Here is a 27,596-nt window from a genome sequence, read left to right as displayed (position 1 = left end):
TCCTGGTTTTCCATTAGGGGGTCTGCTTGAAGACCGGACGACATCTGCTTTTATTCCCTGCCATGCTATCTGGGCCTGTGGGCTCTGAACACTCATGAATTGAAGGAACGAAGGAAAAAACAGCAACAACAAATCAAAATCCTTTCATGGAAAACTAGTCAACGACATGCGAAAATCCCTGTGCTACGCCCTATGATAAACAAGTCAACAGAGAGGGAGCACGGGATTATATTTACAATAGGACGCAACTGTAAGGAAAATGCCCGATGGGAAAATGCCGGAGCGAAACAGGAATGCACCCAAACATTAACCATACTGCCACAATTATATTGAAACTGTGTGACTATAAATGATTTTAACGTTTGTGTGTCTTTCTTTAATTTCCAAATTCTTTCTAATGAGCTGCCCCCCTCTCCCTTTCCTCCTAATAAAAGAGATGTTGCTAGTCTTTCAATAGACAGAAATGGGGTAATTACAGGGGGAGCACAAGCAGTCTTCAGTTCGGTTTGGGAAGCATTTCTTCATGGTCAGCGTTATCCGGGGGAGGAGGAGGCAGGGTCTGGAGGAGCGAGCAAGAGGCCCCACAGAGAGTGACAGCGAAGGGCGTGGAGCCCTGGAAAGGTGGCTGGCTGAGCTGACCTCTATGGGTCTGAAGCAGCGCTTCAATAGAAGGCCTTGCCAGCCACGGAGCAGGGCCAGGACTCTGGGCATCCACCAGGTGCCCACCTCTCAGGCACACTGCGGGCACCGTGCGCACCCGAGGCAGGTGTGCCTCCTTGAGAGGCACCGGTCTGTTAATGGGAGATGTCAGTGCAGGTGTGATTTCCGCCGCACTCACGCCTCATCTCTGGGAGCAGCTGCGTGGCTGGAGCCAGGCACAGACACGACCAAATGCCTCGTAATTCAGGAGGCAGGTCTCTCCCGCCCCCTTTATCTCTTTTGGACCCTCTATGAATTAAATCACGCACTTACCCCATTTAGCCATTGCCAATACCGTGGGGAAATGCACAGCCCAGGACTGGGAGGTGCTCAGGGCAAGGGCGGCGTCTTGGTCCTCGTTTTACCCCAGCGGCCATCCTCCAGGCCTGGTGGACACTGAGCAGGAAGTCCACGGTGGCTGAGAGGAGGGAAGCAGGCGTTCTTGGCGTGAGCCGCAGCCTGCAGGCACATCGGGTCGTAACCCGGAGCGCAGGGCAAGTGGGGACGGGGAGGAAGGCTGGGTCCCAGGACAGAAGCCGGGGAGGGAAGAGGCCTGAGCGCACTCTGGCATCAGAAGAACCATGGCTCCATTCCTGGAGAGCAGGGAAGTCACAGGACTCAAAGGTGGAGCAGCAGGGAGGAGAGACCGGGGGCGGAGACGAGTTAGGAGTGTGGGGGATACTGGGGGTTCTCAAAGTCTGCTGGGTTACTTTTGCCTGGTCACCTCCTAGTGACCTTTTGACCTCAGCACTCACAATGCCTGGCTTGGGATGGGTGCTCCGTGGGATTTCCAAATGCAACCCCCTCCCTCTCACTCATGGTCGTATGGTTGCGAGTCTGGAGGCCAGCTGTGGCTTCTCTTGTCCTGTGCTTCTGGTCAAAAGCACACCTGGGTGGGAGCTGAATAGGGAAGAGGGCTGATGGGGCCTTGGTGGAAGAGTACTCCCCATCCAGGTCTGATCTGAAAGGTTGTGTAGAAGTCGGCTAAGCAAAAAGTGGAGGAAAAGGCACAGGTGCAAGAGCAGTGAGCTGGGTGGAAGCGGGGTTTGGGGGGGGGCAGTTGGACCCACAAGTGGATTATTACTGTTGGGGAGAAACCAGCAGAGGTGAGAGCTGAACCTGACGCAGGGAGGGCCTAGCCCAGAAGTCGCACACATGGTACTGGGGGCTGGGCGGGGGAGGAGTCACATGCAGGACCCGAACTGGACCCGCAGAGAGGCTCTTATCCACAGCCCTGAAGAGATGCCTTCAGACCCTCTGGCCTCTTCTCCTCCCCTTGCTCCTGGGAGGTGGCCCTTCCCCACAGTCCACCTCCCCTCTTTGCCATGGGAGTCTTGGTGTAATAGCAAGAGCTGACATTTAAAGACTGCTTCAACAGAGTCAGGTACTGTGCTAAGCATGCTCTTTGCACATTCTTGTATGTAGACTTTGGAAGTTGGCATGATCCTCTGTGTCAACGAGGAAACTGAGGAGACAGAGAGGTTGAGCCATTTGCTCTTGACCACCAGCCTATCAGGAGAAGAACTAGGACTCTCATTCAAGAGCACAGGGCAGTGGTCATCCTCTAGGCTGTGCTGCTTCATCCACAGCCACCCTTGCTCGGGCAGACGTCACCTCCCGGTTGATGGCCCTGTGTCGCAGGTAGGACCGAGAGATGGACCGTAGGGCTGACCAGAGAGTGGCTTCTCGTTACAGGTCGGACAGAGGCTGGGAGTGGGATGGGGAATAGCAAAGGGCACCCATGAGGTTTAAGTCAAGAGGAAAAACAGACCTAACAGGTGCAGTGGAGCACCCATGAAATGTACAGCTTTCCTCTGGCTCTTGTATGCTTCCTCCCCCTACTATCATGACTCTAATTCTACCTTACAGATCTGGCTAGACCAGAGCATGTACACACGTACAGATAAGAGCTGGAACACAGGGAATCCAGGACAGATAACCCCCTCGGGGCCAATATTGAGAGCAGCCACACCAGGGGGAGAAAGGGGGAACCAATCACAAGGATCTACCTATAACCTCCTCCCAGGGAGATGGACAACAGATAAGGGGGTAAAAGGAGACACCGGACAGTGCAAGACATGGAAAAAATAATAATTTATAAATTATGAAGGGTTCATGAGGGAGGGAGGAGGAGGGAAGGGAGAAAATGAGGAGCTGATACCAAGAGCTCAAGTAGAAAAATGTTTTGAAAATGATGACGGCAACATATGTACAAATGTACTTGGCACAATGGATGTGTGTATAGATTGTGATAACAGTTGTATGAGCCCCCAATAAAAGGATTGAAAAACAAAACAAAAACCCAGACCCAACAGGAGGGGCAGAGAGAGAAAGCGCGTGTCTCCCCATGGATGCAGGGAACCAGCTGGTGGAGCGTCCCCTAGAGCCCGCGCCAGCTGAGCATCACTGAGCGTCCGTAATGAACACAGCCAAGGCTGCGGGGGTCCACGGTCTGAGCCTCACCAGCGGAATCCTCGGGACAATGGCTCGCCGTTCTGAGGATGAGACAAATGGGGCTTAGGAAAATCAGGCACCTCGCGCCAGGCCACAGGACACTGAGGACTGCTCAATCAGAAGGCCTTCTGATGGTTTCTCGCCCCCACACCGCTATGGCCTACCCCACCTCGAACACCGTCTGAACGCCGTGGAAGCCCAGGATGGGCTGCTTCTCAGAGACATGAGTCCCCAGATCTGCAACTAAAGCCAGGCCATGCACGCCACCGTCCGACACACCCAGGGTCCTGCCCCAGCAAGACTCGTCCACGGACGGAGAGGCCACGCACCGCAGTGACCCATGGCCCAAGCGGGCCTGCCGGCACCATCCAGGGCACCGAAGGCGGCTGCGGGGAGCGGGCCTTCTTTCTCTGCTCCTGTGGCAGCTCCTTTGGCGCCTGGGCTCCCAATTTGGCTGTCAAAGGGAACTCCCAGCCCCGAGTCAGAAGGTGTCTGACTCGCAAACCTTTGAAGGTACGGGTTCGTAACGAAAATGCCAGGAGAAGCCAATTAGAGTGCTATGAACAGTAATCACTGTAATAAGGGTAATTTGAGTTGGATTTATTATAGCTGACGGTGGATTTTTTTCCCCTTTAAGTAGAGAAAGAGAATAATTTACTGATATTAAATCCAGTGTTCCATCAAATCCCTGGGAAGTCTCTTTTGGAACTTCCTCTCCGATGGGTAGAAAACAGGACAAAGCCACCTTGAGCCACCTGATTTTCTCAGGTGGGAGGTGTTTCTCCCCTTGGGAAACCAAATCCAGTCAGGTGAGGTGAATCTGGAGAGCAAGCCAGTGGGGGAGGGGGAGAACTCGGAGTCCGACTACTTCAGCTGTGCAGCCTCACCTGCAGCTCTGCCCTCCGTTCGAGACACAGCCTTGGTCTTCGTCTCTAGGACGGGAGCGAACACACACAGCAGTGCCTGGCACACGTAGACACCCAGTGCGTGCTAGCACGCTTCCCAGGCAGAGAGGTCTCGGTGGAGAGAGTGCCGGCCTCTCAAAGACCTGCAGTGGTATTTCTAGTCCGCTGTTAGTTTGTCTGTGATCCCTGGTGCTGGCCACCAGGGAAAACCTGCTCGGCCTGCAAGTGTACACTTTCCCTTCTTCTCAAAGACAAGTGAATCTCTGCTTTGCGGCCAGCGTTTCCTGATATAAGAGAGTTCACAGAAGGTCGGGTTCTGTTTGGAAAAACAAACCGACACTGGGATACAAAAGAACCTTGGGCCTGGTTCCTGTGGAGAGCACTCTGTGACGCTGCGCTGGTATCTCTGTGCTGGTACACCCCTGGACAAGTCGAGCAGACAGGATCCCACCCAACGTCGGGTGGCATTATCCAGACAGGTGATTGCCGGTGGTTTCTGGCTTCTTGGCTGTGATTACTATTTTTTTCCCTCTACTGCCCAAGCTTCTCACGAGCGTGCCAGTTGCCAGAACCAAGGTGCACGGTTCCAGACCTCCACTAGGGTCCTGGGAGTGGGGTCCAGGGGGAGAGGGATGAGGTGGGCTACAGGGGAGGGCAGGCTCCAGGGACAGAAGCAGCCCAGGGTCCACCACCCCTGGGCCAGTAAGAAAGTGAACATGGCGGTACCAGGCCCCGGCAGCCCCGGGTTGGGGAAGCCCAAGCCAGTGCGCCGCCAGGCTGAGAAGTGCAGGCCATGCTACCTGCGTGCCAAGGGAAATGCTAGATTAGAGGTCTAGCCATGGGGGATGTGGTCCGAGGGGCTCTGCTCCAGAGGCCTGGGTCTGCCCGCCCTTCCTGCACGGACTCTTTGCTCGGGGCCACTGGGACAGACTTCAGGAGGGACGGGGAACTGGCAGAAGGCATGGCTGGGCAATGCCCAGGCCCCCAGAGGTGACTGGTGCCCAGGGAAAGGCAGTGAGGAGTTCTTGTTTCTAGAACCCTGAGCCTCCTTTTCCCCATCTGGACAGCGAAAGGGCTCTCCCTGCACGGAGGCCTGTTAGCCTCCACCTTCAGACATCAGGCCCACTGGTCGCAGTCCACGCTCGGGAGCCCGCTGGGCTCCTTTGCATCAGAGAAGCTGCTTGTCTGCCGGCCACTCTGCCTGTGCGTGTCCTGGCTAGTCTTTCTCCAGTGACTAGCAGCATGGGTTTCTGCACAGCACTCTCCTGGTCTCCCAAACCTCCCAGCGTGTGCTGGGGCTGGCTCTCCCCCAGGGACGAGGGGACCTTGGGGTCTCATGGGGGAACGATGGGATGTTTCCTTGGGAGGATGGAGAAGTAAAGGGGGACCAAGATGGGTGGGAGGTCACAGAGGAGCAGGAAGGACAGGGGAGGCAGGGGCCCAGCGTCTCTGACCCTCAGCATAGATGAGTGGACAATGCCTTTGTGTCCATGACAAACAGACTCTCCTCTGCACAGAGCCAAGCTGACAGGCATGGCGGTGACTGGACCTTAGTCCACCTCAGCTCCTGCTGCTGGTGCCCCTTTATGTACTGCCCCACCCCCACCCTGGGGATTGTCACCATACCAGGGATGAGGTGGGTACTGTCACTGGCTTTAAAAAGGGAGGCTTCACTCAAAGACATGAAAAGAGACAAAAAGCAAACAAACTGCGACCTTACACGACAGGTAGGACTGCCCCCGGGGGGTTCCCGAGACTGGACATCCCGATGGCGGTAGACCGGAGGGCTGTAACCCACCCCCGTTCCCCGTGCAAGGGAGGAAACAGGATTGTGGAGTCAGAAAGGCCATATAATGGCTTTCTGTTTTTTGAATAACGTTTCTAAACCTCTCTGGTCTTCAATGCCATATAGAAATAATGGCTCTTACAGCGGACGGACAGGTTGTAAACTGTAGCAGGTCATATGTGGGGGGCATGGAAATGTTGGTGAAACAAATGGAAATGAAAGATAATGGAGTTTTCCCACCCGCTCTTTGAAGCCCGCTACTGGACGGGGGTGGGGGGTGGGGGGGATAGTCTATATCCTTCCTCACCTGTTCCTCCTTTCCAAATGACCTTCTCTGCCCTTCTCCCAGGGAGTTCTTCCCTCTCCACCTGCCCCACCCCAGCTCCCTGCCCTCCCTGGATGCAGCCACCTTTTCTCACAGACGGGCAGCTGCAAGCTCAAGGGCTCCCTCCCTTACTGAGCCTCTTTCCCCTTTAATTTACTGCGATTCCTGTAATCACACTGGCTGGCAGACAGAGCGAGCCCCCAGTCCTGCCCGCCTGGCTCTCTCCACCCCTCTCCTGGGAAATGGAAACCCTTGCCAGTGCTGCCCAACACAGCACTCTCCCATTCTCCTCTCTGGCTTCCCACCCAGGGGTTCCCCTTCCAGACATCCTGGGCTGCCATCGGAGTTCAGAGGAGGGCTCAGACCTCTGATCCCAGAAGCTGTCTTGTGTTCCATCACGATCCCGCCCCCACCAGACACTGATTTCCTAAGAAACTGCCATTGTGTATAAGTGACTGTTTTCTGTTTCTGAAACAGGGCTTCCAAAGTGAATGTGCTTCAGGCCCCAATACATCCTCAGCTGGCCTGGGTGCAGCTCTTTACAAAGCACTGTCTAGGGACCCTTTGGCTCACGGGTATTGCAGGTGGGCTCGGGTATCCTCATGCTATGGACCAAGACCCCGGAGAACCAGGGCAGCTCTCAAGCCCATTCTTCTCCTGCTGCCCCTCTCGGCCTCCCTCTCACAAGACCAAGAGAGGGCTTGAGGGGAAAGGGTGGGTCCCGAGCAGGCTGTTGTGGATTGAATTTTTGTCCCCCAAAAGATGTGTTCAAATTCTAACCCTGGTACCCGTGAGTGTGACCTTATTTGGACATAGGGTCTCTGCTCCAAAAAACTCACTGCCAGTGAGTCGATTCACACGCTTAGGGACCCTGTAGAACGGAGCAGAACTGTCCCTGTGGGTTTCTGAGGCTGTATTTTTAAATGGATTCGTTGATGTAACATTCACACAGCGTGCGCTTCCGTAGTTAAGCTGCTTTCAAAAAGAGCGTGTCTGCGTCGTCACAGCCTGCTCCAGTGCCCCCTCCCCACTCCAGCCCCTCCTCCTCCACACCCCTAAGAGCCAGTGCACTGGTCCTTGTCTCTGTGCACCCAGTCTCTGCGCTTCACACACTGGGAAACCCGACCCAAACGAACAAACAAATGAAACAGAAAGAAAAATAATAATAGCATAAAGAACAGAAATAAAAAAGAAAAGACCACCAGCAACATTGAAAAAGAGAGAGAGAGAGAAGAAATTTCTGTAATGGAACAAGCGAGAAATAGCTGAGCCTAGAGCAAATTCAGGTTAGGTCAACAGGGAGGTCAACTGGCCACGTGTCATATTCTAGCACGGTCCAATCCATAACATCAAGGTGGCAATCATCTCTGTCTGAGAGTAGAGCTGCTTGAGTCTCTCTAGAGGGGTCTCTCCACAGGGGCCAGAGGCTTCATCAGACCAGATACTCCGTAGCTGGGTTTTGGCTTCCACTGTCCTCCATAGCCTTCTAGAAATTGCATTTTTCATTGTAAGCTCTGATACCTGTCCCATCATCAGATTTGGACATTGCTATCATTGTCTTTGGATCACGCAGGCTGGTGTGCTGCTTCAAGGTGGACTTGGTCGATGCCTTGCTTACATGTTAGACGGCTGCTTGTTTACAGACAGGCCTACAGCCAATGTGTGGTAATGCCCTATCAAAGTTCTGCTCCACCTGGTGCCTCCCCACTTCCCCGAGGTGTCCCAGTGTGTAGACATGAGCCCCCAGATCTATCCCAAGACTGTGCCCACCCTGTTCTTAGCAGTCTGGAGAGACAGGCAAGCAAGGGAGCACCACCCAGCTCACAAACGGGGGACCCAAGGCCCAGACATCCTCTGGGACATGGCTTGGTCACAGGGCTGATATGAAAACAGGAGCCCAATCTACCTGGCTTCGGTCAGTTGCCACCCTGCCACCCAGGCGGGCACAGAGCACATCTCACCAGGACACTGGTTCTCAGCTGGTCTCCCCTATGGAGGCTCCCCGAGGTCACACTCCGACCCATTCCTTAAATGGGCATCTCTGGGGGTTGTCTCCCAGTCTCCCCAGATGACTCCAATGTGCAGCTGCTCTCCAGGGCACTGCAGTGCCCACAGGGAGCGGGGAGTGAGTACAATTAGGGTCTATTTGGAATCACCCCACACCCGACTGTTTAAGAACAACTTGTGCCTACGAGGCCACCTCTGACAGGGCCCCGGGTCTCTCTGAAGTCCTGGGTGCAGCTGAGGATAGGAGGCTCGGCCGACCCAGGGTTAGACCGCACTGAGCAAGATGAGGCACATATGTCGCCTGGGGCCTTTGACAACCCGGGACTTGTGAACAAGTCTTGTTAGGAAGATGGGTAACTGATCAAGATGACCTTGACTCAGTCCTTCAGAACTCTGTGAACTAATGAGTGCAGACGCCCGTGAGAAATTCGTGCAATCCATGGAGGAGTGGAAAGGGGACCCCAATAAAGGGATTGGGAACCTCTCACTCCAACAGAGTTGTCTTACGTCAGTGGTGGAAAGCATGGAAGCAGCTGGTGGGAGCGGTGCCACTGGGAAACAAACTAGCTATGGCAACGAGGCTGTTGAAGAAAGGGCCCCACTGCCCTTCTCCTGGCTGGGCAACACAATGCACACCTTTCCCACGGCAGCCCGTGGGGTCTAGGTTAGGATATAGCTACACTATTCACAAGTCATGAACTGATCTGTGATGAGAACAGTTATAAAACACACGCAACTCAAAAGGCACATGGTTATCGTAAGCTGCCTAGAGTAGGGTTTGGGCCAGGATACCCAATTCTCTTCCCTCTGCGCGTGACTGGTGTGTGGAGACCGGTTTGGTGAGTTGTACAGTACCAGCTGAAGAGCAACACTATGTTAAGTTTGTAAGAGCCTGCCTTTGCAGGTGCTATATTTATATAAGGAAGCAAGAGCCTTGCAATAAAATAAACCATTAACAAAACCTTCAGTTTCTTCATTTTCAAAATGGAGTTACAACCTCAGAAACCCATAGGGGCAGGTCTGCCCTGTCCTACAGGGCCACTGTGGGTCGGAATCCACTTGAGGGTGGTGAGTGAGTTCTTTCGCTTGGCGTGTGTGTTTCAAAGTTCCATCCATGTTGTATCAGTGTGGCATGACTCTTTATAACCACACAATATTTCCCACTGTCTGGATGTATCACATGTTGTTTATCCTTTCATTCATGGATAGCTGTGTTTTGGGGCTGTTTGTGTAATGCTGCCATGAGCCTTGTGTTTAAGTTTTTGGGTAGCCATATGCTCCCCCCCACCCCATGATTGAGCATATGCCCAGGAGTGATACCCCTGTGCCTTTCCAGGCCTTGGTATCCTGGCAACCCCAGGAGCAGACAAAGGACTCTTTCACAGAGAGCATCCCCAGCTCTGGGCATCTCAGGCAGTTATAGTGCCAGCCTGACCGATAAACACATGTAGGATTAATTGAAGGGCACAGAGCTAAAAGGCTCAGCGAGTCTTGCCTTTCTTGTCTCTTGCTCTTCGATCATCGGACCAGTATGTGGCTGCCTTGCTTGTTCTGTGCCTCAATTTGCAAGCTACACTACCTGTGGGACACCTAACCTGTGGACTATGTTGCTGTAATTTGAGGCTCCTTCAAGACCTACTTTGCCACACAATTGGAATTTACATCTCTTGAGCTGGGGAATGACTTGGTGATCTGGATGACCGATGGTGACCTGCCTTGCTGTTTGCTGCCTGTGCCGGGATAGCCGGAATTCTCTCTACAGAGGACTGACTACCTGGCGGCCCTCAAGACTTGAAGGACCGCCAGTGTTTCACAACTCTCTCACGGGAGTGAGTTGCACTGAGTTATTTGTACTGCTTTATAATTTAACTGTGCCTTTCGTGTATTATGTATCTATCTGTATATAATTTAACTGTTCATTTCTTGGGTTACATATCTATCTGTATAAATATATACATATAAAATTATTAGCAATCTGCTTTTGTCTCTAGAGGACCCTGTCTACCACAGCTTCACACACCTAGCCCTCCCCGTCCACCCTCCGGCACCACATAGGAAGGCTCCCTCTATACCAGGAAAACCACACGCAGCTTTCTTCTTCCTTTTCCAATAAAGGGAGTCAACCCTGGCGGTCTCCAGGGAGTTTCCTCCCTCAACAGGGATTCTTCTCAAGACTTGGCCAAGGCCCCTGCCCTATTGAAACTCTCCCTATGGTGAAAGAAGTATAATCTCCTAACTACTTGAGATAGTTAAAGATTATTGTGCTAACCTTGTCGATAAACACATGTCATGTTAATTGAAGGGCAGAGAGATAAATGGCTCGGTGAGCCTCGCCTCTCTAGTTTGGGTCTCTTGCTTTCTGATGGTCAGACCAGTGTGAAGTTACCTTAGCCAGTTCCCTGCTTCAGCTGGCAAGGCTCACTTTTCCCTGAGGAGAAGCCACATGGAACTACCCCAATGTAGCCCTGGATGGTGGAGCAGCCATGCAGAGACCCCTGAGATACACGTTTACTGACTCGGCTTTCCTCCTGCAGTCAGCGTCATTGTGTGTGTTTGGTGAGATGGAGGAGGACTTTGTGGATTGGTGTCAGACATATGGGTTAATGTTGGACTTGTGGGCTTGGGCAGCACTGGGTGGGGATGTTTTCTTGATGTGCACTTAACCTTTATATAAAACTCTCCCTTATACATGAGTTTCTGTGGGTTTGTTTCCCTAAAGTACCCAGACTAGTCCTCACTTCTGGGCAGGTGCAGGCTTCTGGGGAAGTCATGAGGACACAGCAACCATTTCCCCTGGACGATGGCAGCACCCAGGGCCCTCAGGGGCCACCTCGGGAGCCTTCATCACATGGGCCTGCAGGGGAGCTCACCCGCGATGGACAGCTGTACCTGAACCGCACGGTGAGGGATCTGCTTCTGGCCTTGACACTCGTCTGTGGTGTGCAGGAGTCCCAGAACAGCACACCGGCTGAGAACACAGCAGCTCAGCCAGGAGACACCAAATCTACTTGGGCACATTCCTGCCAGAGAACGGCCACAGGACTTTGACATTAGAGGTGCTTCAGAAAGGCAGAAATAAATCTCACAGGCCTGATGAGGAAGCAAAGACGCTCTGGCAGCTCACTGTTTTCCTTTCTTGGCTGTTATCGCTATGTAAATAGTTTGGCTCTTTGTCTTTGTCAAAGGCCCCAGGCGACATATGTGCCCCATCTTGCTCAGCGCGGTCTAACCCTGGGTCGGCCGAGCCTCCTATCCTCAGCTGCACCCAGGACTTCAGAGAGACCCGGGGCCCTGTCAGAGATGGCCTTGTAGGCACAAGTTGTTCTTAAACAGTCGGGTGTGGGGTGATTCCAGATAGACCCTAATTGTACTCGCTCCCCGCTCCCTGTGGGTACTGCAGTGCCCTGGAGAGCAGCTGCACATTGGAGTCATCTAGGGAGACTGGGAGACAACCCCCAGAGATGCCCATTTAAGGAATGGGTCGGAGTGTGACCTCGGGGAGCCTCCATAGGGGAGACCAGCTGAGAACCAGTGTCCTGGTGAGATGTGCTCTGAATGGAATAGCTGTGCCCGCCTGGCGGGGGGCGTTCATTTCTGGGGCTTCTGATCAAGGAGTCAAGTTAACTAGCAGCCCTGGCACATTCCAAACCCCCAGTCCATCTTGCTTTGTTCCCGACTTCAGGAAGACTGTGGCAAACAACATCTCCCAAAGCTTCCTGCGCAAAATGGCTGATCCCCACTTTCCCAGCTCCATTTTCTGTTGTTTCCTCTTCGTGGTTGTCTGTGAACTTACACACCGAGAGCGGGCCGCGGCTGGAGCGCAGGGTCTGCACAGCAGCCAACCTGGCCCTCACGCTGGCTCAGAAGCCAAGAGATCGAAGGGTGAGTCGCGGGACAGGTTTCTGATCTGACAGCCCCGGAAGTCACCATGCAAGCTGAGGGCCTAAAGACCGCAATGCAAGGGTGAGGGAGGGAGAGGGGTAGAGAGCTGGGGGAGCCTGGAAGCCCTCCCCCGGCCTTTGAACCCACACTGCCTTACAGGATCATTGGAAATGCTGATGGAGTGACAGGAAGTGCTCAGTGGGCACTGTGGCCGCCTCACTGTGCCGCACAGGACACTCTGGGCTCCTTCTATTCAGAGAAGCCAGGGGTTTGTCCTCTCAGGGTTTTTGGATAATGTTGCTTGCAGTTAAAAATAAAAAAAGAAAGAAAAGAAGCATTTTGTTACAGGCTGTTTTCAAATGTCAAAGACACTGGGAGCCTACTCCAATCGTGTGTGTGTGTGTGTGTGTGTGTGTGTGTGAGAGAGAGAGAGAGAGAGAGAGAGAGAGAGAGAGAGAGAGAGAGAGAGAGAGAGAGAGAGTGTCCTGGTGAACCAGAGAAACAAATCCAGAGATACTCATTTGTGTGTAAGAAAGAGCTTTATATTCAAGAGCAATTGAACATTGAGAAAACATCCCAGTCCAGTTCAGATTAAGCCCATAAATCCGATATTAGCCCATATGGCTGATACCAATCTATAAAGTCCTCTTCAGACTCATAGCAACACATGCAAGGATGCCAAATACAGGGAGATCACAGGCCAGTGGGTGGAAAGTCTGTGGATCCAGTGGCAGTGGAAGCACCTTAGTGCTGACATGGGTCTCCACATGGCTCCTCCAGCTCCAGGCCTCTCGTGTAGCTCCATGTGTCTTGTCATCAAAAATAGGAAGCAGAGAGTGGGTGTGTATCTGGCCTCCAGTGAGCTATTTGTCTTCTTCGCGCCTCCAAGTGAGGTCATTAAGCTGCAACTTGATTGACAGGCTAGATCCCCCCTTTTCGCAAGTTGACAGTAGATGGTGTAACTGCCAGTGTCCTCTCAGGCAGAGGAGAACGGTCTCTGGGTTTCCAAGGCTGTCAGTCTGTACAGGAGCAGAGCCTCACCTTTCTCCCACTGAGTGGCTGGTGCCTGGTAACGGCCAAGCTTGTGGCTTGCAGCTCAGTGTAGAATCCAGTACGCCAACAGGACTCCTTTGAAGTCCGTTGGGGGAAATGATTTTCAATGAATTTGAGTCCTGCTATGTTTCACTCGAGCTGCACAGTGGCTGCAAGTTCAGCTGCTCACTGGAGGGTCAGCAGTTTGAAACCCCCAGCTGCTCAGAGAGAGAAAGGCTTTCTACTCCTGTAGAGAGTTCCCGTCTCAGAGATTCACAGGGGCAGTTCTCCTCTGTTCTGTACGAGCCGCTGAGGGCTGGAGGAGGCTCATTATGAGTCAGCATCCACTCAGTGGTGTGAGTTCGGTGTTTTGGTTTTATACTTCATGGTTTCAAAAACCAAAGTTGAGACTTTTTTTAAAATCATTTTTTGGGGCTCATACAACTCTTGTCACAACCTATACATACATTAATTGTGTAATGCACATTTATACATTCGTTGCCGTCATCATTCTCAAAACATTTGCTCTCCACTTAAGCCCCTGGCATCAGCTCCTCATTTTCCCTTTCCCTCCCCGCTACCCCCTCCCTCATGAACCTCTGATCGTTTATAAATTATGATTTTGTCATGTCTTACACTGTCCGACATCTCCCTTCACCCCTTCTCTGCTGTCCGTCCCCCAGGGAGGGGGTCACATGCGGATCCTTGTCATTGGTCCCCCTCTCCACGCCGCCCTCCCTCCAAGTTGACACTTCAAATGCATTCCAAATGCTTGCGTTTAAATTACATTGATCATTGCGAGCTCTACACTCTTATTGCTTATGCACCTGTACAGATGTTTCCTTCATCTTTTGAAATTTGCAGAGCAGCACCTAGGGCAGCGATTCTCAACCTGTGGGTCGCGACCCCTTTGAGGGTCAAACGACCCCTTCACAGGGATGGCCTGATTCATAACTGTAGCAAAACTACAGTGATGAAGTAGCAATGAAAATAATTTTATGATTACACACCACAACAAGAGGAACTGTATTAAGTAAGGGGTTGCAGCATTGGGAAGGTTCATAGCCACTGACCTAGGGCTTAAAGATATTAACAACCACAACACAGGTCCACACAACTAACCAGTAAACACACACACCATACACAACCTCCCGGTGCCTGGAGCTCAGAGTACGTGCTCTGTAAATATTCTGAGCAGATAGGAGACTTCCTTCTCCTACTGTTCGTTGTTTAAAATGTGTTTTCTCTGAATGTATAAGACATTTTCATCTGCAGCACCATTTTTAAACATTGGCTTCTGCAAATGCCCGTGGGACGCTATTTGATTCCGGATTCATGTCATTATTGTTAGCTGCTGCAAGTAGGCACCGGCACTTGTGCAATAGAGCGTGACCTTGCCCAGAGCTGCACCAGCTTCACAGAGTTGGGGTGCTCAAGGTAATGGTTAGGGCCACTGAGCATCTTGAGTGCCACCAGGCTAAGGAGACCCATACTGTGCTGTGAGCCCTAAGGTTTTCCCTGGCTACGTTTTGGAAGTAGATCAAAACTTCCTCATCCCCTGTCATGGTCTGGAAGCTTTTCTGAACTGTGTTCACCATGGGTGGCCCCGCTGGTATTTGAAACATGGTGGCAGGGCCTCTAGCGTGAGAGGAACACACAGCCACCACGGAACAACAAACTGACCAGTGGGCGGTGGTGGCTGTCAGGTGCCTCAGAGTGGGCTCCGACTCAGCGCGACGCCCCCTCCCCAGGTCCTGTGCCAGTCACACGATTGTTCTCAGGCTGCAGCCTGTTGTTGAAGCCACTGTGAGGAGCATTATTGAAAACAAAAACCAAAACAACCTGTCATAGAGTTCATTCCGACTCCTAGTGACCTTATCGGACATGAGCTTCTGAGACTGGAACCTCATAGGGGAGTAGACCGCTTCCTCCTTCTCCTGTGGAGTGACTGACGGATTCGAACTGCTGACCTCTCCATTAGTAATCCAATTCATAACCCGCTATACACCAGGGCACCTTGGAAGAGTTGGAGTGAAATGAAAATCCAGATGCACAGATAGAAAACATCCAAACGCACCAGGGCTTATGTAAAGAGATTGTCTCTCTTACTAAAGGGTTAGGCAATTTTCTAAGATTGTGGTTCTCAACTCACATGTATCTGGGGACGGGGAATGCTGGGCGTGGGAGTGCTTACGTATTTTTTCCAGGATCTTGGAATCCATGTGAGCTCCAAGCATTGCTTGTAAGCAGAATTTAATTTATCTGGCTCGTGCTCATTGCTTGTAAGTGGAATTTAATTTATCTGGCTCATGCTGGTTCTCAACTATAAGCAAATGCTCCCAGTGTTGTGACCATTAAAGTCTCCTCTTGCTGAAGAGCGCACAAGAACCAATAACCGCTTCACCGCATTGTGTCTTCTTAAAGCTAAGGGGTACTAGAGGGACAAAGAAGGAGCCCCAGTGACACATCAGGCTGCGGCCCCAAGAACAGCTGTTCAAAGCCACCAGTCAGTCTGCAGGAGAAAGATGAGGCTTTCTGTTCCCGGAAAGATGAGCAGCCTCGGAAACCCTCTGGAATCTTTTAGAATCAGAATCGGCTCGATGGTGATGGAATCTTTTTCTTGGTTGCTGTTGTGGTTTAACAGCACGTATGAGAAGGTGTATCAATTCTTTTTATGTTAAAAAGCATACCGACTCAGCAAAAGATGCAGGGGCAAATGAATGTCTACATTTAAAGAATGAAACTTGGACCCATTCCTTACCTTACATACCCAAATCAATAAAAAATATGGATCGATAGCCTCAACATAAGAGAGAGGGATCGTAGGAGCAATCTTCAAGTTCAAGGCAAAACCCCTTCTTGTGCGCAATGGGCTCTGCCTTTCCTTGTCTGTGAGCAACAACAAAGGACAAAACTAGGTAAGTTGGACCTCATAAGAATTCTAGCCTTTGTGCATCAAGGGATAGCCACAAGAAAAAGCAACCAACGGAAGAGGAGAAAATATTTGGAAACTATGTATCAGATAAGAGTTGAATAACCAACTCTTAAAGCCCAACAACGAAGGGACCAACAACCAAATTCTTTAAAGGAGCAAAGAATCTGGAACCGAAATTTCTCCAGGAAGATAGATGAGGGGCTTCAAAGAGTTCATGGATAGTTTCCATTCTTCTTTAATCCCATTTCCCCACTTTTGGAAGCCCCTTTGCACAAATGGCCAATAAGTGTGTGAGAAGGTGCTCGATTTCAGTAGCCATCCTAAGACAAAGCGGAATCTGTTTGAGCCGATGTTGACTTGAAGCAAACATATGAGAGAATGGAACTGCCCCAGGCAGAAGGCCTCGTCTTTTTCCCTCAGGGAAGCTTGTGGTTTTGAACTGCCGACTCTTCAGTTACCAGCCATGTTCTGAACCATGGTGCCACCAGAGCTCTGTGAGCCCTGAAAGGAATACAGATCAAAAGCACAATGAGATGGTCTCTTATTTCCACGAGGATGATCATCGTCAGGGACATGGCGGTGTGACAAGTGTAGGGAAGACTGTGAGGACACTGGAACAATCGCCGTCATTTGGGGGAATATAAAACGGTGCAGTTTGGACAGTAGTTCGGCAGTTTCTTCAAAAGCTAAATCCCAAATTACCATGCTGTTTGAGGCTGGGCTCCCTAGAAAAGCAGAAGCGGTGACCATGTGTAGGTATGTACAGAAGGAAATTCACATCAAGTGTTAGAAGTGGGTCAGCGTTGTCCAGGCTCAGGTCCGTGGATTAGAGGTTAAGTGGGAGGCTTCTTCTGACTCACATGCCTTCAGGGGCTGGTGAAACCAGGACTGCGGGAACATGACAGGCTGCAGAGGCACCCGGATTCAACACCAGTAGATCACACATCAGGCCACTGATGAGTCCCAGTATTAGCAGGCAGTATGGCAGACTACTGGCTCAAATCCAAAGAACTGGAGGTCTATGAGCCTGATGCAGGATCTAGTCCCAGCAAAACGCAAGCAAGCTTCCCCACAGGATCCTCTTATATAGGAAGTCGGCCACACACCCCCAAGGAAACTTCCTTTCAATTGCATCAGGGCTGTGACCTGAGTAAGGGAATAGTGCTCCACTCTAGTCCTCCCACAACTACTCGCTAGTTCATGTCCTTGGGGATTTACTAAGACTCACCTGCCAAACCTGGAAGAATCCTGGCGCACTTGAGTAGACACAAAGCCCAACGGTCACACCTTCTGTTGTTAGGAGCTACCAAGTTGGTTCCTGCATACAACAGAATGGGACAAGGCCCAGCCCCATGCTGTCCTCAGAATTGTTGCCCCATCTGAACTCATGTTTGCAGCCAGACTCCGTCCATCTCCAGACTCCGTCCTTTCTCCAGCGACTGGTCTCAGCAATTCCAGGGACCCTGCAATTCCAAGTCTAGGTAGTATACCTGGGACAATGGCACAGAGGCCACCTCCGGCCTCCTCTGGCTAGACGGGAAGAGGAGAATCCACAACCACACGAGCCCAAGGCCAATTTCCACAAGGCAGAGATCAGACATGCCTCTTCCTCCCACATTTCTTTACCTACTGTTCCCCCGACGGCACTCTATTTTTCTTCTGGGTTTGATAATTCATTGCCATGGCCAGAGAGAACTCACAGACAATGCTCACATTTATGAGGGTTTATTAGGAAAGTCAACAGGTTACCACAAGTCAGGATCATAAAATATTAAGGATACAGACTCTGGTCCACTGCAGTGCTTCTCCTCAGGCAGGAGCCATGTCTCTCTCTGGTCCTCAGCATCTCCAAAGCCCCTGCCTCTGTGGGCCAGGAAGCCCACCTGCTGCTCTGCCTCACACTCTCGGAACTGCTCTTTGGTTCTGCTTCATGGTCTCCCTGCCTGAGCCTGTGCTCTTGGTGTGGCATGGCTCCTGCTACTTCAGGCACTTCAGGCAGGGATTCTGAATGTACTCTATCCACTAGTGATGCTTCTTCTACGATGGTCCCTGGAATTCTCTTCACCAACTTCTGAGATGCTTTATTCTTATACCCACTAATCCCCGCAATAAGTGTTTTCAAAACTCTATTTTCCTGGCCCCGCCCAGTCATTTGATGGGAATTACAAAGACATGGATGGAAGAGTCCTATCTGAAAACTTCACTTCACCACACCAGAGAGACTTGAACACAGAGGCACAGACAGACACTTGCACATCAATGGTAATTGTAGCCTGATTCATAATATACCCATCAACAACTGAACAAATAAACAAAACGCATAACATGTGCAAGCCATAAAGAGAAAAAGTGTTCTGCTACATGCAAGGATACCTATGAATGCATTATGTTCGATTATGGTCTCTGCAAGTCTAGCTAGAAAAGATAGGCGGGATAAACAATCTGGAGGAGAAAACCGGTGGTTCTGGGGAGACAAGGCAGAGGGGAAGGTGGGGAAAAGGAAGTGGGTATTAATAAACCCAGGGACAAGGGAACAACAAGTGATCCAAAATCAATGGTAAGGAGGGTGTAGGAAGCCTGGTAGGGCTTGATCAAGGGCAATGTAACCGAGAGGAATTACTGAAACCCAAATGAAGGCTGAACATGATAGTGGGACAAGAGGAAAGTAAAAGGAAATAGAGGAAAGAACTAGGAGGCAAAGGGCATTTATAGATGTCTAAATAAAGGCATTTACATATGTAAACATATTTATATATGACAATGGGGAAATAGATCTATGTGCATATATTTATAGGTTTCATATTAAGATAGCAGATGGACATTGGGCCTCTACTCAAGTACTCCCTCAATGCAAGAACACTTTGTTCTATTAAACTAGCATTCAATGATGTTCACCTTCCTGACACGATCTCTGAAGAAAAAGCAGGTGCATAAACAAATGTGGTGAAGAAAGCTGAAGGTGCCCGGCTATCAAAAGATATAGTGCCTGGGGTCTTAAAGGCTTGAAGATAAACAAGCAGCCATCTAGCTGAGAAGCAAGAAAGCCCACATGGAAGGAACACACAAGCCTGTGTGATTATATGGTGTCGAAGGGATCAGGTATCAGGCATCAAAGAACAAAAATTCATATCATTGTGAATGAGGGGGAGCACAGAGTGGGGACCCAAAGCCCATCTGTAGGCAACTGGACATCCACTTACAGAAGGGTCGCAGGTAGATGAGCCAGTAAAGGGTCCAGTGTAGTAGCACCAATGAAACATACAACTTTCCTCAACTTCTTTTTTATTAAAATCATTTTATTGGGGGCTCATACAACTCTTCTCACAATCCATACATACATCAATTGTGTAAAGCACATTTGTACATTCATTGCCCTTATCATTCTCAAAACATTTTCTCTCCACCTAAACCCCTGGCATCAGTTCCTCATTTTCCCCTCCCTCCCCACTCCCCCAGTTTCCTCTACTTCTTTAATGCTTTCTGACCCCCACTATCATGACCCCAATTCTGCTTTACAAATCTGGCTAGACCAGAGGATGTACACTGGTACAGATCAGAGCTGGAAACACAGGGAATCCAGGACAGATGAACTCCTTAGAGTAGTGATACCAGGAGGGTGAGGTGAAGGTCGGGGAGAAAGGGGGGACAGATCACAATATAATCTACATACAACCCCCTCCCTGGGGGCTGGACAACAGAAAAGTGGGTGAAGGGAGACATCGGACTGTGTAAGACATGAAAAAATAATAATTTATAAATTATCAAGGGTTTGTGAAGGAGGGAGGGGGTGGGAGGGAGAAGGAAAATGAGGAGCTGATAGCAAGGGCTCAGGTGGAAAGCAGATGTTTTGAGAATGATAATGGCAACAAATGTACAAATGTGCTTACACAATGGATGTATGTATGGATTGTGATAAGAGTTATACGAGCCCCCGATATAATGATTTTTTAAAAAAAGAAAGAAACCATATGCTCACTCTCTGGTTCCTTTTCCCCTCAGATCAAAACACTGGTCTGGGTGGCCATAAAAGGAAGAAAGGTAACATTGAACTTGACTTACTAATAATGGTAAGTACAAGAATGAAGAAAATGTTTAAAAAATAACTGTGGTGATGATTGTCCAACTCTTCTTGATGTGACTGAACTTTTTAATTGTATGATATGTGAATTACATGTCAATAAAACTGTTGAAAAAAGCAATATGCGGCCAACAAACGATCCTTGAACTACTACAAGCTTTACTTTCTTGTTGCATTTTGTTTCATTTTTGTCAGTGGTTTGTTGTTGTTGTGTTGTATATTGTTGCTTGGTTTTGCTCTGTCTTGTTTTTGTGCATGTTATTATCTCTGCAGGTTTATCTAAATAAGATAGGCTGGATGAACAATCTGGAGGAGAAAACAACAGGACTGACAGATCCAGGGGGACATGGGAGGGGGGAGGGGAAGGAAAAAGGAAGTGGTGTTAACAAACCCAGGGACAAGGGAACAACAAGTGATCCAAATCGGTGGTGAGGAGGGTGTGGGAGGCTTGGTAGGGCGGGATCAAAGGTAATGTGACCAAGAGGAATTACTGAAACCCAAATGAAGACTGAGCATGATAGTGGGAGAAGAGGAAAGTCAAGGGAAATAGAGGAAAGAGCTGGGAGGCAAAGGGCATTTATAGAGGTCTAGATAAAGACATGTATATATGCAAATATATTTATGTATGAGGATGGGGAAATAGATCTATGTGCATATATTTATAGGTTTAGTATTAAGGTAGCAGAAGGACATTGGGCCTCCACTCAAGTACTCCCTCAATGCAAGAATACGTTCTTCTATTAAATTGGCATTCTATGATGCTCACCTTCCCGACACATCTGCTGAAGACAAAGCGGGTAAATAAGCAAATGTGGTGAAGAAAGCTGATGGTGCCCGGCTATCAAAAGATAACGCATCTGGGATCTTAAGGGCTTGAAGGTAAACAAGTGGCCATCTAGCTCAGAAGCAACAAAGTCCACATGGAAGAAGCACACCAGTTTGTGCAATCACAAGGTGTCGAAGGGATCAGGTATCAGGCATCATCAGAACAAAAAATCTTACCATAGTGAATGAGGGGGCAGTACGGAGTGGAGACCCAAAGCCCATTTGTAGGCCACTGGAGATCCCCTTGCAGTGGGGTCTCAGGGAGGAGACGAGCCAGTCAGGGTGCGATGCTGCAACGATGGAAAAGACAATTTTCCTCTAGTTCCTAAATGTTTCCTCTCCCTTCCCCCCACCCCTCCCCACACACACTATCATGATCGGAATTCTCCCTTGCAAGTCTGGCTAGACAGAGGATGTACACTGGTACAAATAGGAACTAGAAACACAGGGAATCCAGGGTGGATGACACCTTCAGGGCCAGTGATGTGAGTGGAGATAATGGAAGGGTAGAGGGAGAGTGGATTGGAAAGGGTGAACGGATTACAAGGATCTACATGTGACCTCCTCCCTGAGGGACGGACAACAGAAAAGTGGGTGAAGGGAGATGTCGGACAGGGCAAGATATGACAAAATAATAATTTATAAATTATCAAGGGTTCATGAGGGAGGGATGGGTAAGGAGGGAGGAGAAAAAATGAGGAGCTGATGCCAGGGGCTTAAGTGGAGAGCAAATGTTTTGAGAATGATGAGGGCAATGGATGTACAGATGTGCTTTACACAATTGATGTATGTATGGATTGTGATAAGAGTTGTATGAGCTCCTAATAAAATGATTTTTAAAATATGTACATATCGGGACAAAAAAGAGAAAGAAATTGACCCAAAGTGTTTTGTATTATAAAGGCTAATTGTAAACAGTTGAGACACACACACAGACTGTTTAGTGAGCTAACCACGCAATACTAAGTATTGTATGATCCCACTTACATAGGAAATACAATAGGCAAGAGCTATCAAAACAAACAAAAGTGGTTACAAAGAGGCAGAGAAACTGGAACTGGGGACTTAAAAAAAGACGAAAAGATACATTGTGTGAATAGCGTTTTGAGGTGCATTTCTTGGCAACTTGATGCTCTATCCTTAGTCATCCAAACTTCAGGGGTGAAAATTCTATTAGGATATCTTGCGAGTGATGGAAAAATCTAAATTGAAGTATAACTTCAAATTTTTTATTTGCTGAAGATGATTTTTATATGTCAGATATATGAATTCATGAAAATATGGCATGTTGTAAATGTGAGCATTCACTTGGCCTTCGGGGTTGAATTCATGAAAAGCCCCTAGGTTTGGTGGGAGGAGTGGGAAGGGCAGTAGACTTAGAAAGAGGACTCGTTCAAAGTATATATTTGGCCACACTCATTGGGAAAATAAAAAGCTACCTCTTGTCTGCCAGTTTGTCACGCGTGGTGGCTTGTGTGTTGCTGTGATGCTGGGAGCGATGTCATCGGCATTTCCAATCCGAGTTGGGTCACCCACAGTGGATCGATCTTCCACACTCAGATCTTAGTTAAGAAGGATTCACCTGCCCACTTCTTGGAGGAAGAAGCTGCCAAAAACCCTATACACAGCTTTGAAGTGTTGTCGGATCCAGAAAGCCTAAACAAAGGGGAGCAGAACAGGGAGGGTGGGCCCCTCGGGTCTGAGGACGCTGGAAATGCGACTGAAGGTTTCTTGGAGGGGAGTCGGCCATGGAGCGGTGATTTGGGTAAAGGCTGTGGGAGGGAGACCCAGCGCTCTTCACTGCTGCTGGGACAACTCAAGGTAAAGCGAAACATCTACAAAACTCTTCTAGCGACTAGAGTTTTGGATATGCAAAGTAGGAACTGAAAGTGGTCAAAATGACATGGGACACATGAAGATCGATATCCTAGACATTGGAGAGCTGAAGTGGACTGGTATCGGGTGTCGTGAATCAGAAAAGCCCGTGAGTTGCTGTGCCCGGGATAACACAATAAGAGGAATGACGTGGCGTTCACTGTCAGGAAGGCTCTTGCTAAATCCATCGTGAAGAACAGTGCTATCTGTGATCCAATTATATCCATCCACTTTCAAGGAAATCCGATCGATACAACTATTATTCAAGGTTAGGCACCAACCATGACAGCTAGTGATGAAGAAATCGAAAAAAATCTATCAATGGCTTCAATCGGAACTTGATCAAACATGCAATCAAGATGCATTGGTAGTTATTGATGATCGGAATGCCAAGTTTGGAAACAAAGAGGGAAGAACAGCAGTTGGGTGGGGGGCCGGAAAGGACTCGGTGAGAAACAGGATGATGGAGATTGTATGAGAGAATTGTGAAAAACCAGCGACTTCTTCATCACAGAGCCAATTTAGGAAATCAAATCCAGTTCATGGCGGAAGTAAAGAATCCAGGCAGGGCACCTCCACCCTTTCTGGGCCCAGCACACCTGGAGTCCCAACACATCATGAACCGTCTCCTCCCTCTTGTCTGGAGGGGCTTCCATAGGCCGGGCCCCAGCCTGGCACCAGGGGTCTTGGGGCCCGGGGTGGGCAGAAGTCCAGAAAGTGGACTTGCTGCAGGGCTTCTGCTGCTGAGATGCACCACCCAGGGCTACACCAGAGCAGGTTCGGCAGCAAGCCTTCCTGCAGCACTAAGTTTGGGCACGGCCTTCACCAGTGACGCGGCGGCTGGCTACATTGGGTCGGGCTTCTCAGCTGACAGTTTGGACACAGTGGGCCGCTGCGACTCAGCGGGCGTCGCCAGCAGCCTGAAGATTCCGCGCTATTGCCCGGGAAGAGGGGATGCCCAGCTTTGGCCGGCTCTGCAAAGATGTGGCCGGCTGACCACAGTCCCGTGGATATGGGGTACAGCTTGGCTCCAAAGAAGACATCCGGTGGGCGGAGCCACAGCGTGACCACATCAGCTGAGTAACAGCGCATGGAGACCCCAAGGGCTCCAGCCCATCCCAACTCAGCCAATTCCAGGCCCCATTCCTCCTGTGAGCACATGGCCATGCTCCTGGTGCCCGTGCAGCACACTGCAGCTACGACAGAACCCCAGGCCCTTTAGCAGCTGGGACAGGAAGGACTTCACTGGGTCAGGGTTCAGGCACCAAGCAGCTGTCAAAATGCTTCTTCATGTCCAGGTCACAGGACTCAGAAACCAACGTCGGCTTCTTGTCACTATGGAGAAGCTCGCGGATCCTGGCAATGCTTTTGTGCTCCCGCGCTTTAAGCAGGCAGATTCTTCGAGGGCAGACTTTGGCACTCCCTCATCACCACCATCCCACCTCACCTGTTTTAGAGCCATGATCTCATGAGGCCTCCGGTCTGGGGCCTTGAACACTGGTCCATAAGCACATTTACCAATCTTCCCACTTTTTCGTGTTTCTGCATCTTGGCAGCTGTGGGGTTCCTATGAGCCCTACCTGGAAGACTCCAGCCCTGGCCGCAAATACCTTTTCACAACACAAAAGGTGACTGTGCACATGGACTTCCCCAGATGGAATACTCAGAAATCAAGTTGATTATATCTGTGGGAAGACACGATCGAGAAGCTAAATATCAGCAATTAAAACCAGCTCAAGGGCTGACTGTGGAATATACCACCCACTGCTCCTACGCGAGGACAGGATAAAGCTGAAGATAATTAGAACAGATCCATGAGTCACAACACAGCCCTGTGTCTGCCCCACCTGAATTTTGAGGTCATCTCAAGAACAGGCTTGGCACATTGAACTCTAATGTCAGAAGACCTGATGAGCTGTGGGAGGACATGGAGACCATCATTCATGAAGGAAGCAAGATGTCATTAAAAAGACAGGAAAGAAAAGATCAAAGTGGATGTCAGAACAGACTCTGAAACTTGCTCTTCATCACAGAGTGGCTAAAGCAAATGGAAGGAAGGATGAAGTCAAGTCGCTGAGCAGAACATTTCAAAGGCGGGCAGCTCAAGAAGGCAAAGACAGCTACTATAATGAAATGTACAAGGACCTAGGATTAGAAAAACAAAAGGGAATAAGCGCTCAGCACATCTGAAACTGAAAGAACTCAAGAAAAAAATTCAAGCCTCAAGTTGCAATTTTGAAAGATACTTTGGGCAAAATATTGAATGATGCAGGAAGCATTGAGAGAAGATGGAAAAAGTACAGCCGCCATACCCTAAAGAACTAGTCGACATCCCAATATTTCAGGAGGTAGCTTATAAGCAAGAACCAATTGTGCTGGAGGAAGAAGTTCAAGCTGTACTGAATGCATTAGCCAAAAACGAGGGCCCAAGAATTGGTGGAATGCCTTTTGAAATATTTCTGAAAGCTGAAGAAGCGCTGGGTGCACTCACACATCTCTGCCAGGAAGTGTGGAAGACAGTTAGTTGGCCAAGTGTCTGGAAGAGACGCATATCTGTGTCTCTTCCAAAGAAAGATGACCCAAGAGAATGCTCAAAGTATAGAACAATATCATTGATACTCGCACACCAGCGACATTTTGCTTAAGATCATCCAACAACAGTTGCAGCAGCGCACTGACAGGGAGCTGCCAGAAGTTCAGGCCGGATTCAGAAGAGGGCGGGGAACCAGGAATGTCATCAGACGTCAGATGGATCTTGGCTCAAAGTAGGGAATGCCAGAATGTGTTTACTTGTGTTTCATTGACTATGCACAGGCACTCGACTGTGTGGACCATAATAAAGAATGGGAATTCCAGAGCACTTCGTTGTGCTGATTCGTAAATTGTACACGGATCAAGAGGCAGTTGTGAGAATACTGCATGGTTTAAAGTCAGGGAAGGCGCGCATCAGCGTTGCATCCTCGGGCCATACTTGTTCATTCTGTAGGCTGAGCAAATCATCAGAGGAGCTGGGTTATGTGAAGAAGAGGGCAGCATCAGGGATGGAGGAAGATTGTTAACAGCCTGCGGCACGCAGATGACATACCTTTGTTTGCTGAAAATGAGGAGGAGTTGAAGTGCTCGCTGTTGCAAATCAAGGATAACAGCCGGCAGTGCGGATTGCAACTCGGTGCAAGGAAGACCAGAATCCTCACGACTGGGCCAGTAGGTAAAATCATAAGAAACGAAGAAACGCTGGAAGGTGTGGAGGCTTTTGCCTTGCTTGGAGCCACAACCAGTGCTCACGGAAGCAGCCGTCAAGCGACCACAAGCCGTATTACGTTAGGGAAATCTGCTGCAGAAGGCCTCTTCAGAGTCCTGGAGAGCAGGGACGTTACTTTGAGGAGTACGGTGCATCTGACCCAAGCCATGGTCACATCGCCTGCATGAGAAAGGTGGACATTGAATAAGGGGAGCTGTAGGAAAATCGCTGCATGTGAATTCTGGTGCGGAGAAGGATGCTGAAAGTACCGTAGACTGCTGACAGACAAACGAAACTATAGGAAGAAGCAAGGCCAGAGTGTTCCATAAAGGAAGGATGGCAAGACTTCCACTGACATGTGGGTGCATCACTGGGCTCAGGCCCAGGAACTATTATGAGGATGGGGCAGGGTCGTGCAGTGTTTCCTTCGGCTGTGCCTAGGGGCACTTTGGGTCAGTGGCGAATCGATGACGCCTAACAACAAGCGCCACAAGCGTTAGGAAAAAGTGAATCCACCTAGGATAAGAACTCCAGTAGATTGTATCCGCTCTTGTCCATTCCCCTAACTTAAGATAGTAAATCTCACTGATTATTTAGAAGGTTGAGAAAAGGGGAAAAAACACCAACATGATATAATAAATATTTAGAATATGAACCAAGTAGAAAATTCAAAAGAAATGAGCTTTATCAGGCATCTATTCCAACTGGAAAATCAAACCTCTAAAAATATATCATGTTAGAGAAAGAATGCTCATGCATACATGCAATGAGTTGGTGTAAGAGCTGAACACTGTGTAAGACTTGTAATATAATTGACATTATATTCATTAGCATTTTGGTGTCGGTTTTATAAGCTTGTCACGAAGGACCCTGGTGAGGCAGCGGTTAAGTGGTCAGACGCTACAGGAAAGGGCAGCAGCTAGGACACCCCGCAGCTCCACGGGGGAGAGTGCCGGAGGCACGCTCTCCCAGACGTCGCTGGCCTGTGGCACGGAGCTGGTGCTGCAGCGCCTCTCTGTTCCACAGAACTAACCGCTGCCAGTCCTACACCATCCGCACAGAGTCCTTTTGAGTTCGTCGTGGTAGCCACCGCGTTGATGCCGCGTCTGGTTGAGGGTCTTCCTTCTCTATCCGCTGCCGCTCTGCTTGACCAAGCACGGCATCCTTTTCCGGGCACTGGCTTCTGCCAGGGCCAAAGTAGGTGAAAGCAGGTCTCACCGTCCTTACCGCGAAGCAGCAGTGTGGCTCTACTTCTCCCTGGAGAGATTTTTGTGTTCTTCTGGGAATCCCTGATATTTTCATTAACCTTTGCCAATACCATAATCCAAATGTATAAATCCTTCTATGGCCACTCTTATTCATGGTCCAACTGGCACATGCATAAGAGGCAATGAAAAAGACCACCACCTGGTTCAGGTGCATTGTCGTCCTCAAAGCGACATCCTCATTTGCCAACCCTTTACCAAGGTCTTGTACAAGGAATGTGCCCAAGGCAACAAACACGCCATCTGATTTCTCGACTGCTGCTTGCTGTTGAGCACTGATTGTGGCT

At 49.7% G+C, this 27,596-nt stretch overlaps 2 pseudogenes; both read right to left on the bottom strand.

The window, feature by feature from the left end:
- LOC142455583 (high mobility group protein B2 pseudogene) overlaps positions 1-977 on the bottom strand; it is a 48,336-nt pseudogene extending 47,359 nt beyond the window's left edge.
- A 22,441-nt stretch (positions 978-23,418) lies between these two features.
- On the bottom strand, positions 23,419-25,439 carry LOC142455582 (cyclin-dependent kinase 5 pseudogene; annotated as a pseudogene).
- Positions 25,440-27,596: the final 2,157 nt, after the last annotated feature.

The sequence above is a fragment of the Tenrec ecaudatus genome, chromosome 8, assembly GCF_050624435.1.
Source record: "Tenrec ecaudatus isolate mTenEca1 chromosome 8, mTenEca1.hap1, whole genome shotgun sequence".
NCBI lineage: Eukaryota > Metazoa > Chordata > Mammalia > Afrosoricida > Tenrecidae > Tenrec > Tenrec ecaudatus.
The sequence above is the reverse complement of the archived record's forward strand: the minus strand, read 5'-3'. Positions and strand labels throughout refer to the sequence as shown.